Here is a 15,831-nt window from a genome sequence, read left to right as displayed (position 1 = left end):
AGTTAGTCTAGTGCCTGCCTTGCAGTGGGTCCAGGTAGCTGTGAGCCCAGCGGCCTCAGATAACAGAGTCCTTTAGCCTCTGTGAGCCTCTGTCTCTTTGCTGGACCTTTCAAATCTGCCTTCACGTCCCCCGAACTGGAATTTGCTCATATAAAGAGTCAATTATAATTTACATCAGAGAGCCTACATCTCCCGACTATCTTCTAAACATGTGTCAATTACAGCTGTTTGGGACTGCTGTGTCCACGGGCAGAAGGTGTATGGGAGGAAAAGGCGCTATTGTCTTGGAAGCAGCAGGAAGGCAGTCAGGGTGTGGACTCATGGACTGAACACTGAAAGGGAAAGTTTCCTGGCCCGGGCGGGATAGGTCCCCTCCAGCTGTCCACAAAGCTCCATTAGCAGCTTAAGGCCACCTGGTGTCAAGAACACATTTAGCTTAAACACAAGCCTCTCTGCTCTCATTCTGAGGTCACCCAGCAAAAGCTGACTATACCTCTGCTTCCTGGCTAGTCTGCAGTTTGCCTTTACAGAGAGGATGTGTGGCCGTTGGGAATGGACTTGGCCATTGTGTTTTGTCTTGGCAGTAACTGGTTAAATTGATGGTCTGTCTGGTTCTGTGCTTTGCTCTCCTTAGGGTGGGTTAGCTGGAGTCAGCATGGCCCTCACCCACATGCTCTCTGGCCAGAAGAGGGTATCAGATCCTCTGGAACTAGAGATACAGGTGATTGTGAGCCAGCATGTGGGTGCTGGGAACTGAACCCCAGTCCTCTGCAAGGGCATCCAGTGATCTTAATTGCTGAGCAATGGCTTCAGGTCACAAAGCTCTGTCCTAGGAGAAGAAAACGTACCTACAGCCAGAACCAAGGGACCCACTGGTCTTGATTAGTGCTCACTGAACGAGTGAAGGAGCCGAGCCTGGACACTCAGAGGAAGGCACCAGAAGTTACTGGGGTGAGGCTCCGGCCTCTGAATTTGATAGAAGGGGTGCTGTACTGGAGCTCTAAGCCTGGAACTCCTTTCCTTCGTGGTCATGGGAATGCCACATGCAATCATAAAATGGAAAGGTGCAGTAGCTCATCTTTCAGCCTAAACTGTTACTCTAAGTTCAGGGAACTTGAATTTACATGCAAGAGTAAAGGGCCAAACACAATTAAGACACTTTGGAAGGAAAAGTGTGGCATGGAATTTGTTCTGTGGAGAATAAAACTTAGGAAAAAGCTGTTGCAGAGAAGACAGGTCAATACTGGGCCAAGAATTCAAAATGGATTAACCATAGGGATGGGTGTCTGGGAACTGGGAACTAACCATTCAGGTAGTTGGCCTCAGACAGACGTAGAATTGTGAACCACTGGGAAACGCAGGGATTTGCTCTCCAGTTATCTGTTTATCATACCAGAAAAAATAATCAAATCAGATCCCCACCTTACAGCACACACACACACACCGTCAATTTAGATACAGAAATGGAGAAAGGAAAACCACAGGAGAATGTCTTCCAATGCTGGGCGAGGGAAATAACTTTGTGCTACTGAACTTTGTGCTAGCATTGCAGTTCGTGGATAATAAACAGACACAGATATATAATGGGGAGATTGGGGGATATTTATAACAAATACAAAACATGGAGGACAAGCATTAAGAATGTCAATAGAAGGCCGGGCAGTGGTGGCGCACGCCTTTAATCCCAGCACTTGGGAGGCAGAGCCAGGCGGATCTCTGTGAGTTTGAGGCCAGCCTGGGCTACCAAGTGAGTTCTAGGAAAGGCGCAAAGCTATACAGAGAAACCCTGTCTCGGGGGGGGGGGAAAAAAAAAAAAAAAAAAAAAGAATGTCAATAGAGCCGAAAGTTAGACATTCAGTCTGTGATACAATTTCTCTGGGAACACACCTACAGGACAGGAAGCAGGGGTTTGGGTAGTTGTTATTGTTTTTTTTTTTGTTTTTTTTGTTTTTTGTTTGTGTGTGTGTGTGTGTGTGCGCCAGTGCCCACAGCAGGGTTATTCATGAGAACTAAATGGTGAAAACAAGCCAGATGAATGAGCAGGCAGATCGGAGCATGGACACACAACGGTTTATGAGTCGGCCTTCTGGCAGAGGGCCGTTCTGACCCCTGCTCCCACATGGGTGACCCTTGAAGACACTGCTCCGAGAAGACACGAAGTCACAGGAAGAAACATTGTGTGAATCTACCTCTAGTGCAGTTCATGGAGAGGAGAACCTGAAAGACCAGTCAAGATGGGAGAGCATGCTCAGCCCAGGGAGACAGGAACACAGCAAAGCAACAGTGAGATTGTATCTCACACCTATCCGATTGCAAAAACCCAGGTCTCCTAAGGCCTGGAGATGGGAGTGAAGCAACAGGAGCTGTCACATGTCATGGGTGATGTGTGAAGAAGCAACTCCCTACAGACTCTTTGGAGGACAATTTGGCAATATCTGGCAGACACCTAGAATGGCACACCTCTGTGTCAGCGTCCCCTTCCAGGGACATACCCTAGGGGATTTCTCACACCTGTAGTGCAATTGTGCAGAAAAATACTGCTGTATCCCTGTTCCTACTGAGGAAAATTTGAAGCCACCCTAAATGCCAGCGCTAGGATGAGGGAATAAATGGATTTTCACGTCATTAAGTAGACTACTGTGCAGCAGTTAAGGTGTCCTGTATGTGGCCAGTGTTCATGTGGACAGATCTTTCCAACACAATGCTTGGTAAGGAAGGCTTGCTTCTTCCCAGGCAGGTAGTGGGAGGAAGGAGGAGTTAGTGTTTAGTTGGGACAAGAGTTTCAGTTTGGGAAGAGTTGGATGGTGATAGTGGTTACACCCAAACATGGATGCCTCCTGTTCATGGGCAGCAAGGGCCACAAGGTGAAGGACTGACAGAGGTTCCGTGGGACATCTTGAAACACTCAGTGGGATCTGCTTACAGGATCCTGAAGCTATTCTGCTCTCTTCAACCTCTGTCCAGCATTTCAGACTATAGTGTAAACCTACGTGCTCCAGGGTCCACCTTCACAGTAAGGTTACTTACTCACTAGGAAGGTACTTCTTGACCCCCATGGGCAGTGGCAACCTCTTTAGTCAACTGTGGGAACTGAGGCCATCCATACTCATCTGAAAGATGAGTTGAATTCCATCAACTTCCCTTTCTTAAAAACCCTGCCACCTGTATTGAAGTGGACAAGAGTGGATTTCCCTGCCAGGCTCAGTGGGCATGGTCATCCTTAGTTGCAAGTGCTAGAAAGAAAGAAAAAAAAAGAATTCTCTTCGCATCTTGCTGATGCAATACTTTTCTTGTGGGCAAAGGGTGGGTGATGATTATTGGAAATGGGAGATAAGATAGATTTGTGGAAAGCATTACATGAGTACACTTATGTGTGTGGTTTGTAGTTTTGTTATATGTGTGCTTTGAGAACATAGTGGACCCACCCATGGCATGGCATATCTGGATGTGAGATCAGAGGAGGCCCAGGGTGAAGCCCACAGCCACCTTCCTTTCAGTTCACCACTTGCTCCTAATTCCACTAAGGAGGCAGCTGAGATTCAGGCAGAAGATGGAGGGGATCAGTTTAACAGACATGTGTCCTTGACCTTCTAATAACTTTGGAGAACAGATCCAACTTAGTGCAGAAAGTGTGAAAACAGTGCCCAGTGAGCTTAGTATGGAGGAGGACGATAGTACGTTGACATGGATTTGATGCATGCACTTCTCCCTTCTGACTAACTACGACTACTGGAAGGCCATGTACATTTATTGAGCATCTATTATATGAGCATATAGTAATATGAGTGGGAGGCAGTGAATAATAAGATGGGGTGGCAAGGATACATGAGGGACTTTTGCTTTTTCAGTCATTGAAAGTTGAGCTGCTTCTCCATAATGTCTGTAGTTCTGGCTAAACCAAAACTTTCAGTCTAAATTTAAATTAGAATGTATAATCACCTTGCAGCATAGGTATATAGAAAAGTCCTCCTGAAATAAAGACTGTTGGGAAAATAATTTCTATAAACTGGCCTTGTAGAGTCTTTGCAAAACTGTCAAGACTATCAAGTCTTGCTCAGGAGTGCTGTAAATGGGGCCCTGAGAAGACTGCGTGGTGGGTAAGAGTGTTTGCCACACAAGCTGGAAGGCCTGAGTGCTCTAGGATTCTGGCATTCATATAGAAAGCGGGGTATGGCCAAGCATGCGCCTGCAACCCCAGTGCTGAGGGGCATCAGAGATTGGAGGATTGCTGGGACCTGTTAGCTACCAGCACAGCTCTAGGTGAGAGACTGTCTCAAAGGAAAGAGGTAACAGAGAGAGAGAGAGAGTGATGGATGTGATGCCATCCTCCGATCTCTGCATGTGCACATGGTAGATTTACAGGGAGGAAGGCGCGGGTCTGGCTGTGACTGCCTGGGTTCACCGTACATTAATGGATGAGTGTGCACAGTGGGGACTCTCTGAAGTAAGAGTGCCCTGATACAGGAGTCGGTCTATCTGTGACTGTCTATAACAGGTGTGCACTGATAGAGAGGTGTGTCCAGGGTAATTGAGAGCTAGAAGCAATAGCAGAGAACTCATGTTCTTCGTGGCAAGGCTCGCTTCAGAGAATAAAGGGAAAACCAGGAGTGATCCAAGTCTGGCCCCTCACAGGTGCTGAAACTCCTGTGAGTTGGCTGCTCTCCATCCTTGGAAAGTAGTAGGATGCATTGTCAGAGGGAAGGCCACTTCTCCCCCAGGAAGCTAGACTGAACTTATGTTATGCTATGTTAGGGTGTTATGTCATGTGACTGTATGCCTCTGGTCTGCTACTTACAACCTTCAAGCCCTTGGTTTTCATTCCTTCCAGTTTTTATTTTCTGTGAGAGGATGGTCCTCAAGATGAGTCAAAGATGGGTCAGCATGACCAGTCTGGAGCTTTTCCTACACCATGAAGCTGTTGAAAGTCTTTGCAGACTTTAAAGGGCAGCTTGGAGGGCCGTGGTCATCACTACTGGGCACAGCCCCGGCCTGGCCTCAGTGATAGCAGCATCTGCTGCGGCTCAAAGCAGTGCAGTGGGCCCTATGGTCATGAGAACTCATTTAATTGGCAAGTCACCCAAGCGAGGTGACGGGCGTTGAAGAGAGTTTAGTGGTATGCGATGCAGTAGTTTATTTAGACCCGTTCTGCCATCCAGGCTTAGAGAAGGTCATGGCATGAGGTGTCTCTTTTCTGTTCTTTTTATTCAGTCCACTTTTAGGTACAAAGTAGCCATGGTATTTTATACACCATGGATCACACCCCAACACCTTGTGAGCTGATGCATGGTAGTGACGGTAACTCTGGCATCCTCTGTAGGATGGTGCATAGCGCTGCTAACACCAGTATCTTCTCTAAGATGTCGTACAGTCATCATGCATCCATCCACTTGTAGGGTGGCACACAGCAGTCAATGTCCCAACATCCTCTCTCATTTTCACCTTGAGAAAGACACAATCAACTTTCCAGGGTGATTGGACCTGTCCTGACTTTGCCTAGTTGGCCTGACCTGGGTCCTAAGGCTACGCGTAGACCAGCTCTTCTGGTCTAGGAGATGGCATGGACGAACTCCTGGCATTGTTCCAATATGGACCAGTTGGTGGGTGAGTCACAAGGGCAAGGATCATTCCTCAACAGAGAATGGAAGGCGTTACATATCATAAGACATGATGGCGGCCGGGGAAGTGCTAGCACTGGCTAGAACCCGATGCCCTGGATCAAGAGTGTACAGAGAACATCTCAGAAAGTATCCAAAATGCAGAGTTCCCCCACCTCCACCCCCGCTCAGGCTTCTGGTAGGGTCCACATCACCTACTGAAAGCAGCTGGTGATGGAAATGTCCCTGGGATGCCCATGACCCGTATGGCACCTTGAGTTATGGAGGGCACCGACTGAAAGCAGCTGGTGATGGAAATGTCCCTGGGATGCCCATGACCCACATGGCACCTTGAGTTATGGAGGGTACCATCACTAGTGTCCTGCTGCTGGAGGATGTTGGAGACACAGTGGAATCCACCCAGCTTGATTGAGTCTGTTCTTTAGGCCACCTCTGAGGGTACTGTGTAGGGCTCCTTTGAGAAAACCTTTCCTTTTTCTTCTGCACCTTTAGGCAGGGCTTCTTCCCAGAGCTGTGTCCTACACCCTGTCCCAATGTACTTAGGTAGGTGGTATAACACATTGCAACACAGCTTTGCCTGCTTTTTTTTTCTCCTTGAACTTCCCAACAAGTGTCCTGTGGGAAGGTGGGACTCCCCACCACTCTGCTGTAAGGAGGGCAGGATAAATCCCTGTCAGCCAGTGACAAGGGTCTCACTTTCCTGCAGCTTCCTCTCTCTGCTCATGAAGGAGCTGCCAGAGAGACTGACAGTGTAGAAAGAGCTAAGCCACCAGCTGGTGGGGACTTAGCGCTCCTCCGAGTGCCGAGCACTACACCTGGTCCCCTTGGGCAGGACCCAGGAAAGAGAAAGACGTGAAGACGTCGGCCCTGCCCACTACCATCCACTTAGGGAGACCAGAATAACCCACATGCAACCGTGGGGGAACAGACAAGACAGGGTTATAATTAAATGCTAATTTGAAGGTCTAGAAGTGAGGTTGGAATCCAGAGCGGAAGAAATTGGAAAAGGCTGGGAGAGGAGACGAAGGCTCTTTGGAGAAGGTGGCACCTGATGGAAGTTTTGAAAGATCGGCAGGAGTTGGAGGAAGGCAGGGACACTTTAGGCCAGGGGAATGTCAGTCCCACACTGCCTGCCTCCCATCTAAGAGCATCCCTGGGACACTGTTTATGTTGGGGCCTGCGATGTCATGGTGGGTAAGCTCCTGGCCTGCTGAAAGGGACTAGATGTTTACCGAGCCTCCAAAACTGGTAACGGCGGTGATCAGAAATCTTCTTTGGATAGCAATTAGGTTGGAGGTTTGGTTCTGTTTTTCTTTTTCTTCTTTTCATGTGTATGTGTGTTTGCGTGCACACGTGTGTGTGTGTGTGTGTGTGTGTGTGTGTGTGTGTGTGTGTGTGTGTTTGTGTGTATTTAGTGTGTGTGAGTGTGTGTGTGTATTTAAAAGTTCTTCAGGTCAATAACAGGATTGTTCACTAGCCTCCTGCTGGGGACAGGACCATGGAAGTGAAGGAATGAAGATCCACTGTTGAGAAACAGACATGGCTGGGCTTGGAGTCCTCTCCACAAGAGGGGTGGACTGCCTATGGGGCAGGAAGCCTCAGGCAGGGGACAGCTCTAGGTTGTTGAACAAGGGACTTTTTTCTGGACGTCAAGGAGAGGAGTCAGATAGGGTGAGAGAGAAGGGAAGGCTGTTGTTGATACAGAAACGGACAGTCAGGGAAAGGCGTGTGGAACAGCAGAGGGTGGGAAGCGAGGTCACAGTATCCGGCAGGACCAAACGGACTATGTCCCTATGGGCACTTCCCAAGCTGGTGTCAACATTTGAAAGAGTTGTCAGGGGTCCCACTGAAGGAAGAAAGGTCATCAGCAGGTGTCATTCCCTCACGAGTGTCCTGCCCTGCAGCATCTCTTGTCCTTTGATGAGATAGCAATGGCAGCTGCTCAAATGTCGCTTTCCTTGACAAAAATGAAAGATAGGTGTGCTGTGCTGGCTGGTCTTATGCCAACTTGACACACAAACTAGAGTCATCCGAAAGGTGGGAACCTCGATTGAGAAGATGCCTCCATAAGATCTGCCTGTAGGGCATTTTCTCAGTGATTGATGCAGAGGGCCCAGCCTATTGTAGGTGGTACCATCCCTGGACTGGTGGTCCTGGGTTCTACAAGAAAGCAGGCTGAACAAGCCATGGGGAGCAAGCCAGTAAGCAGCACCCACCCCTCCATGGCCTCTATATCAGCTCCTGCCTCCAGAATCCTGCCCTGTTTGAATTCCTGTCTTGACTTCTTTCAATGACGAACAGCAATATGGACGTGTAAGCCACATAAACCCTTTCCTCCCCAGCTTGCTTTTTGGTCACGGTGTTTAATCACAGCAACAGAAACCCTAACTAAGACAGTAGAATTCCTGTGACTTTAAAAGAAAAAAACTGAAGTAACCCACAAAGTTGGAAAGTCTTACAATAGCTGGCCTAGGAACACAGAAAGAAGAAGAGGCCAGCCCGGGAAGGGGACAGTGGACAGTGTCCCTGTGGATTCTGTTCTTTATACTTGGGTTTTTCATCCACACAGCAAATACTTCCAGGCCCTGGAATGTGTGCATCTTACTTAGTCTGGGCCAGGAACACTTTTGAGGTCCAGAGCTATTCTTTGAGGCCTTGTGTTGTTCGGAGGACTCTGGGTCAGTACCCTCTGGTGTTTTCAGGGAGGTGCTCTCCTATCTATCAGAGGCCTGTCCTCACACATGGAGCTTCTCCAGGGTAAGCAAAGGTGTGGGGCATGAGAGACCGGGAACTCAAGCCGACCTCCTGTCTTAGGACCTCCACACTGAGGAGACGTAGGCAGAATCGGCGGAGAGCCTGTTTGTGTCTGTGGTCAGAGAAATGATCACGGGGCTTCAAACATGAGCCATGAAAGTACTGCGGGTAGACAGAGCCCAGTGGACTAAGGGATGATACCATTTCATCAAAACAGGGGCCCGAATGAAATGGCCACGTGGCCCCAAGTCATCGCTCCCTATTTCCAAGGGCTGCAGGGGATCACCGGTGAATTTGGTGTGCCAAATGCCTGTGTGCCTGTAGGTGTGGCAAGATATCTGTACCCAGAAGAAGCAGAAAGTGACATTTCTAACAGAGAAGAGGCATGTGCCATTGGGAGAGCCAGAGAAAAGTCTGGGACTCACTGTGTGTGGCTTTTGAGAAGTCCATTTGTAGGAACCGCCTAACCAATGGTCCCTGCCTCAAAGCGCTGTCTGGTTCTGTCAGTGTGTTGTGCAACCTGGGCTCAGGGCTGAGGTGGGTGGGATGTCATAACGAACATCTCATGCCTGGAGGCTTGGGTTTGAATCTTGACATTAATTTCAGTCAGCGCTCCGTTACGCCAGCTTCCAGAGGTCAAGCTGGTTCCAGGCAGGCCAGTAGCCAAGCAGAAGAGCTGGTGTAGGTGTGAAGCTGGGGCTGGCATTTTCCTGGCTCTGCTCTAGGCACCTGAAAGCATAGGAGTCCCGTAGACTCCTGTCCTGCCCCCACACCAGGGTGTGTGTTGTAATGGCGTGAGTAAGGTAATAAGCCTTATTTTAGTATGAAATACACCGTGCACACAAAAAGAACCTGGCAGATCGGAGATGTTGTCAGGCAAATAAATGGCTAGTTAGCCTGCAGTGTGACCCCATTAGAGCAGCTGCCCTTCCCACCTGGAGGAAGAAATGCAAAGGCAGAGAAAGGAGAACGTTTGCCCTGTTGGCTTCTTCAAACTGCCCACGCAGCACATTTAAAAAGCATTCATACCCCCAGTTGGAAATTAAGATTTTTCAAGTAAATCCACCAACAACCAATGTGACAAATTCTGTACCAGAGGCGCAGGATCCCTAAGAGTTCCAGGAAGCATGACAGCCAGTGGCAGCAGACGCAAGGCACTTTCCCTGCCTTGGACCACAGCACTTAACTTTTATGCTGATTACACAATTATTATTCAATGTTATTTAACACCTGGAAAGCTGATTTGACCTGTTCAGAGGGCAGACAGTGGGATGGGGCGTGCCAGAGCGGTTCACAGTCTTTAATGGACTTTCAAACTGCTGCCTTGGATCAAGGAGGTAATAAGGAAGAATAAACAAACAACAACAAAAACAAAAAAACTTAAAACAACCAACAGAAAGGGCCGGAAACTCAATAGGCTCCTACCTCGAGTAGGCAAGACAGTAGGCACCCAGGGATAAATATTTCTAGCGGGTAAAAGCCAAGAAGATAAGCACCAGGTAGGCTGCACCTGCATCTCTTAGCTAACCTCTGAAGAATGCAATAGCAGGTTCCTGTTTATACACACCTCCAGCCGAGGAGCCAGCAGTTCCGTGGGCGGGCTCCGCGCTCCCTTATATGGGGCCTCTCACCCAGCTTTGCACCCTGTATTTCACTTTTGGGCAATCTACAGAGACTGCTCGAACCCGGGCTATGAGTGCGCACAGGCAGCTTTTCTGTCACTTGGTACCTCGAGATACACCCCTGGACCTCATCTCTTTGCTCCCTCTTGCTCTCTGTAAGGACTGAACTCCAAGCGAGCTAAGCCAGGCACAGAATGACAACTACCCTGTGTTCTCTCTTTTATGCCGATCCTGGATCCTCCTTTCTCACTGTTAAATGTGTATCTAGGTGGGAGCAAATGTGGATAAAGGCCAGGAAACTAGAAAGGGGTCCTTGAGACGAAGGGGGGGGGGTTGCTTTAAAGGAAGTGGTGGGAATGACAATCTTGGGAGCAAGAAGAAAAGGGGGCACTGGAGCAAGGGACATGGAAATGGGAGGGAGGAGGGGATGAGAGTCAACTACAGAAAAGCATGGCTGCCATTGCCATCCGAGAGCCTGTTACTGTAAGCTAATTAAATAAACAAACACATGCACTCTAAACATAGAAGACCTGCAGACTTCCTCGCGCGCCTATAACGCAGGTATGTTCCTGAGTCCTCTTCGTTGTCTCCAGAATGTTTGGCTGCCGCCTAGGATTGTGCTCCTGTGTGCTCAGCTTCTCCCTGCTTGCCCTGCCCCCACATCCCCCAACCCACCGGTCCCCACCTCCGCATCCGGCAGGAGCCGGTCCTGTCCTAAGGTCCCACCGTTGCTGCACAGATGGGTGTAGGCGGGAGCCAGGCGGGGCAGGCAGGACGCGCGGCGGGGCGTCTGGGGAAGGGTTGGGGTGGGGGAGGGGAGGGGAGGGGAGGGGAGGGCGCCCAGCTGCAAGGCAGGTGCTGCTGTCTCCAGAGGCGTGGGTGCAGCTAGAAGACAGCTTTGCATGCCCCACCAAGGCCCCTTAACCCCATGTCCCCACTCTTCCCTCTGTCACTGAGCCTCAGCCACCTCCCCAGGAGCGGCTTCCACTCCCGAAGGAGGGTGTGCCAGGGCTGCGCCTGGACAAGAGCTGGGTGGACCCCTTCCACTCCCCCACGACGCCAGCACTGCGCCAAGAGCTGTTGACACAGGTGACCAGCTCTAAGAGTCCTGTCAATTCAGAGCCCACATTTTAGGGCTTCATGAATGCTGGGCCTTTAAGCTCTGGACGGCGATGCGGAATGGCGCAATCACACTGTGGGCCACGCTGCTGCAGGCAGGGCCTGGCAAACACATCCTGGGGTAACAGGTGCCCTTGGCCGGACACCATCTTCAGTCCTGCTGGACAGTGTCCACAAGGCATCTAAGCACGTAGGATTTTCGAGCTCCCTCATGCCCTCTTTGGCCCTGGCAGGCCACTTACGCAATACCCATCTCCCAGCCAGATCTCCCAAGCAAGCAAGCAAGGGAACTGGGCTGGAGTTTGAACTTGTAGGTTGAAGTTTAGCTGCTTCAGCCACTCTTCTCGGGGGGGCTGCTTCTCACAACTGCCTCCCCCCAGCAGCGCTCTCCCTTCTTTCTATGTGTCTGGTGGATGGTGGGTCCAGAGGACTGGCCCGCAGGCGCAGGCAGCGGCGCCTGCACAGGCCTCCGCAAGCCTTTGAAGGGCTTGGGGCTGGGCGGGTTGGAGGAGTGTGGGCCCAGAGCCCCTGTGAGCACACTTCACTTTCATTCTCTCTCGGATGCCTTCATCAAGATACCTCATTCTTCGATGTTTCCTGCTCAGAAATCTTTGAATCGCGGTTCTTTGTCCTGACAGCAGGTGCGCCGGAGCTCTAGGAAGGCGGCACATTTAGACGTCCCTGGGTTACTCAGCTCTGCTCCAAACCACAGAGGATCGTTCGCTCCTCCAGGGAGAGCCAGTGATGTGGGATGGAGAGATTCAAGTCCAGAACACCCACTGACATTACTGTGCTCGTGGACCGGAGAGTCTGTCTTGTTCAGGAGCCAGGAAGCCAAGCCCCAGCTGTCCTCACCACACATGCCCTAACCTAAGCGCTGTTCTTTGCCATGACTGCTAGAGCTAAGTGCATTACCGCACTCCCCCACCCCCATTGTCCCTGTTAGGGCGAGTGGCGATTGTGCATTTGGGTATAGGTGAAAGTATTAAACTCATTGCTGGGGATGGGAGGAGAGTAGGGTGTTTTTTCCCATCAACCTTATAAAATCTGTTAATGGACAGATCTTGAAAGGACTGCTCATTTTCGGTCTCGGTAACCCCTTCTTTGTATGTTTTCAGACAAGAGGTGGTGGCTGAGGATATACTGCTTGTCCAGTTTGGTTTGGATGAGGCACTGGGGTAAGCTTCCTTCTCACTGGTAATGACTCGCAGCAAGGCATGCACAGACTTTAGCCAGTGGCCTTTCCCCGTTAGGCACTGGCCTGAAGATGCATTCCTGCTGCCCACAGGATGGATGTTGGACTCAGCAGGCTTCATCCTGGAATTCTTACAGGGGGCCCAGGGGGCCCTTCACTGAGAATGTCCCTCAAGAGGACCTCAAGAGCCATTAACTCCCGTGGTGTCCATACAGGAAGTGCATGATTCCTCTGTCACAGACCCAGTGGCTCAGGGATGAAGACATATGACAGTCCTTGGGCATCTCAAGAGGGAACACTCACTGCACGTGCCTGGCATACTGCTGTATTGAATGGAGGGAAGAATGAGTCATAAAACTCAGGGACGGCAGTGCCGTGAGGGTTAATTCTTTTTGTGCCTCAGTTTCCCTCCTTTGCCAAGTGGGGCGTATAAGAGTATCAGCCACATCGAATCAGTGTGAGGAAGACATGAATCAGTAAACCTCTTCAGAGCAGAGTCCGGTAGCAGTCAGTGTGACGTGGGGACCCCTGGCCCATTCATCACACAGTTGGGTCATTTGGCTGACCCATGGATCCTAATCCAGCTGTTGGTGTGACTAAGAGTTTTCTTTAAAGAGACGGAGAGAGGGAAAAAGAGAGGGGAAGACTGAGAAAGAGAGGGAGAGGGACAGTGAAAAGAGGCATCTGGAAAGACAATGTAATTAATCTACTTCACTGCTAAATCAAGGGGAAGTCACTGGCTAATGTGTCCTCCAGGGTTCCCAGTTCCTTAGCTGGATCCATACTGGAATGACCAGCTGCTTTCAGACGGTACGACATGGTGAGACCGGAGGAAACTGGATTGGCACAGGACTACCGTCAAGTTTTGCTCTGGCAAAAGCCCTACTGAAGGCATGGGTTGGGCTTTGGTCAGCACTTCCTGCTTCAACGTTATATAAAATTCAATTTCAGATTATCCGCCGAACTACCCCTGAGCATCCAGGAATATTGAAAAAGAATAATCATAATAAAAAAGTTCTGTCTGTCTGCTCAGTCTGAGTATCTGAAAGTGGCATGGCTCAAAGGGAAACCTCTGGAACAGAGAGCTGAAGCCAGGGCTGTACAAGGGTTTGTGGAATGCTCTGACCAACGTGGGTGCTGGCTGGCGAGTCAGGCTGGGATGCAGCCAGCAGGAAATGCGTGAGCAGCCCCACGGGGCTGCACCTGCTCACCCTTGGAACGCCTCCTGCGGTTGAGAGCATCTCGGGTCAGATCCTTTCTGGAATTCCTTCCCACGAAGACCCCCTGATCGTTCTTCTGAATGGAGGGCTCCAAGGAGTGGGCTTGGGACTGCGTGCTGACTCTGTGTGGTGATTGGAGAGGGCGCTGCAAAGCCCTGGTCCCTCTAGCATCTGTCTCCAGCTTTAACGCCCCACAACTATGCTGCAGACTGGGTCCAGGAGAGATGGAGGTGGTCTGGCGTGTTTCTCTAGAGATGGAAATGGTACCTGCTGAGTCATTCAAACTCTTACCAGATGGCTTTTGTTAGCAACCATTTGTATTCCCCAGACACTTTTATAAATGCCAGCCTTTCTTAGCCCTTCCTTCTCCACAGAACACCCCCCTACCCCCTCACCCCCCCACCCCCGTCTGTGGCCATCACAGTCCTGACTCGTCTCCCCTCTGACGGTGTGCGAGCATGAGAGCTGGCAGCCTCGGAAGGTTAGGTGGCAGTCTTGCGATTTCTTCAGGGGCATTTGACAGTGACACAAAGGAGACAGATCCAAAGGGCAGTTGCTGTTTATGCCGTGACCATTAGACCAGGTCCCTCGGAAGGGCTTCCTCTTCTTATCTGCCATCATCATAGCAACCGGTTAGGACAGCATTGCCCTGTGTAGATAAGAGCCTGCTGAGAGGGGAGGTCATTCTGTTGTAGCTCAAGAGTTGGAGAAAATACTGACACTTTTGGGCACCGTGCTCTTACTCTTCTTGCTATTCTGGTTTTTTTTGAAACCCGGTCTCAAAGAACAACAGGCTGGCCTGGTACTTTATAGGTTGCTAAGGATGACCTCGAACCCCTGACTCTTCTGTCCCTACCTCCCAAGTTCTGGGATTATAGGCCTGTTCCATCATGTCAGACATTGGCGGCCAGTGTTCTATGCATGCTGGGTAATAGCTCCAATCCCTCCGTATCCCTTGCTACCATGATTTCCCCGTGAGACTTGCATTTGTGTCCGAGTCAGTCTGGCTGGGACTGAGGAGGATAATGGAACATACCACTGTCAAGGAAGACATGTAACGGGCTCCCTGGGGGATCGTCTTGATCTTGGTCAGGTTGAAGGATGTTCGACCTGTCACATGTTACAGCTGTGAGGCTGAGAATGGCGTGGGGAAGTGTCATGGACAGAACGGTGGAGAGAGTCTTGACTTCAGGCCTGGAGAAGAGCTAGTCCTGAAGTAGGCTGTGCTCTCTGTTACCCTTGAATTAAACAAACCCAGAGAATGAGAGAGAGAGAGAGAGAGAGAGAGAGAGAGAGAGAGAGAGAGAGAGAGAGAGAGAGACAGAGAGAGACAGAGAGACAGAGAGACAGAGAGACAGAGAGACAGAGAGACAGAGAGAGACAGAGACAGAGACAGAGAGAGAGGTCTGAGGGTGCCCCAGACCATGTCTTCACATGATACACTTGTTTGGAGAGTCAAGGGGGGTTCCCACTGAAACCTCCCCCATGTTGGGGAAGCAATCCTAATTGTGGGTATCTATGTCACAGCAGTGGGGGCTGCACAGCAGAAAATGAGTGACCACTATCTGACCCTGGGAACTAACATGAAGTAATGGGTGATGTTGGTGATGCAAGGAAGGTGGCCAGTGAATAGCTGGAAACGAGTCACAGAACAAAAGGATCGGTAGTAGGGGCAGGCAATATGGCGGGGCAGGTAAAGGGCTTGCCATGCCCACCTGCAGACCTGGTCACAGCCTGGGAACCAGCGAGAAAGTAGAAGGAAAGGACCCACTCCACAAAGGTGTCCTCTGACTTCCACATGTTAACCATTGCACATGTGCCCCCGATACACACATGTGCCTGCACACACACACACACACACACACACACACACACACACACACACATACACAGGCACGCAAGCAAGCACGCACGCATGTACATGTGCGCGCACACACACAAGAACCTATACAACAGTAATTTTAAAAACGAGAAAGGACTGCCAATATCTAGAATTGTTGACTTGCACAAGCTTAAGACAACAAAGGGAATCTGTTACAGGGCCCACTTTGTCTATGAAAGTGGAAGGCAGTTTCCACCTACAGAAAGAGGCCAGTGGTATAAGCGGGGAAGTCAGGTTTGGTTCACTTAAAGTAGATGCCAGAGTGTAAGAAAGGTGTCTAATATTATAGAGCAGTGATTCCCAAGCATGGCTGTGTATTAGAGTCATCTGGGAGACTTAAGCACTTCCCGATGCTCAGACTGGGCCTCGAATAGCATCTCAGGGAAAAAAACCCCCATCAATGGTTCCAATGAGTCCACAGGAG

General features: G+C 50.2%; 2 long non-coding RNA genes across 37 annotated transcripts in view; both read left to right on the top strand.

The window, feature by feature from the left end:
• LOC128115271 (uncharacterized) overlaps positions 1–15,831 on the top strand; it is a 307,172-nt gene that overhangs the window by 16,382 nt on the left and 274,959 nt on the right. The window lies entirely within an intron of this gene.
• LOC128115274 (uncharacterized) lies at positions 10,388–13,896 on the top strand. The gene is made up of 3 exons (XR_008220098.1): positions 10,388–10,552; positions 12,229–12,288; positions 13,062–13,896. It is a non-coding gene; the product is annotated as an uncharacterized LOC128115274 (long non-coding RNA).

This window comes from Peromyscus californicus, unplaced genomic scaffold (genome assembly GCF_007827085.1).
Source record: "Peromyscus californicus insignis strain IS unplaced genomic scaffold, ASM782708v3 Scaffold_1__1_contigs__length_55948999, whole genome shotgun sequence".
NCBI classification, from domain to species: Eukaryota; Metazoa; Chordata; class Mammalia; order Rodentia; family Cricetidae; genus Peromyscus; species Peromyscus californicus.
Note: the sequence above shows the minus strand (reverse complement) of the source record. Positions and strands in the feature narration are given on the sequence as shown.